This window comes from Schistocerca cancellata, chromosome 3 (assembly GCF_023864275.1).
Source record: "Schistocerca cancellata isolate TAMUIC-IGC-003103 chromosome 3, iqSchCanc2.1, whole genome shotgun sequence".
Lineage (NCBI taxonomy): Eukaryota > Metazoa > Arthropoda > Insecta > Orthoptera > Acrididae > Schistocerca > Schistocerca cancellata.
In genome coordinates, this window is record NC_064628.1 from 354764669 (window position 1) to 354765757 (window position 1089).

Here is a 1089-nt window from a genome sequence, read left to right on the forward strand (position 1 = left end):
AGCGACTCTCATCGCTGAAGACGACACGTCTCCATTCGTCCCTCCATTCACGCCTGTCGCGACACCACTGGAGGCGGGCTGCACGATGTTGGGGCGTGAGCGGAAGACGGCCTAACGGTGTGCGGGACCGTAGCCCAGCTTCATGGAGACGGTTGCGAATGGTCCTCGCCGATACCCCAGGAGCAACAGTGTCTCTAATTTGCTGGGAAGTGGCGGTGCGGTCCCCTACGGCACTGCGTAGGATCCTACGGTCTTGGCGTGCATCCGTGCGTCGCTGCGGTCCGGTCCCAGGTCGACGGGCACGTGCACCTTCCGCTGACCACTGTGGAGACCTCACGCCCCACGTGTTGAGCAATTCGGCGGTACGTCCACCCGGCCTCCCGCATGCCCACTATACGCCCTCGCTCAAGTCCGTCAACTGCACATACGGTTCACGTCCACGCTGTCGCGGCGTGCTACCAGTATTAAAGACTGCGATGGAGCTCCGTATGCCACGGCAAACTGGCTGACACTGTCGGCGGCGGTGCACAAATGCTGCGCAGCTAGCGCCATTCGACGGCCAACACCGCGGTTCCTGGTGTGTCCGCTGTGCCGTGCGTGTGATCATTGCTTGTACAGCCCTCTCGCAGTGTCCGGAGCAAGTATGGTGGGTCTGACACACCGGTGTCAATGTGTTCTTTTTTTCATTTCCAGGAGTGTATTATACTGCATATTTGTTATCGGTACACATTGAAAAGACCAACGGCTTTGCTGCAGTAGTACCACCGGTTCTCGTCAGATCACCGAAGCTAAGAGCTGTTGGGTTTGGCTAGCACTGGGATGGGTCACCGTCTGGGTCTGCCGAGTGCTGTTGGCAAGCGGTGCGCTTTCGGCCCTTTAAGAAGAATTGACGAGCTACTTGACTGAGAAGTAGCGGCTCCGGTCTCGTAAACTGACATACGAGCGGTGTGCTGAACACATGCCTCTCTGTAGTTGCATCTGGTGATGCATAAGGGCTGAGGATGACACGGCGGCCGGCCGGTACCGTTGGGCCTCCAAGGTCTGTTCGGACGGCGTTTGTCTTTTTTTGTTTTTTCACGCATTGAAATG

At 57.7% G+C, this 1089-nt stretch overlaps 1 pseudogene; it reads left to right on the forward strand.

The window, feature by feature from the left end:
• The first annotated feature begins 737 nt into the window (after positions 1-737).
• On the forward strand, positions 738-856 carry LOC126177899 (5S ribosomal RNA; annotated as a pseudogene).
• Positions 857-1089: the final 233 nt, after the last annotated feature.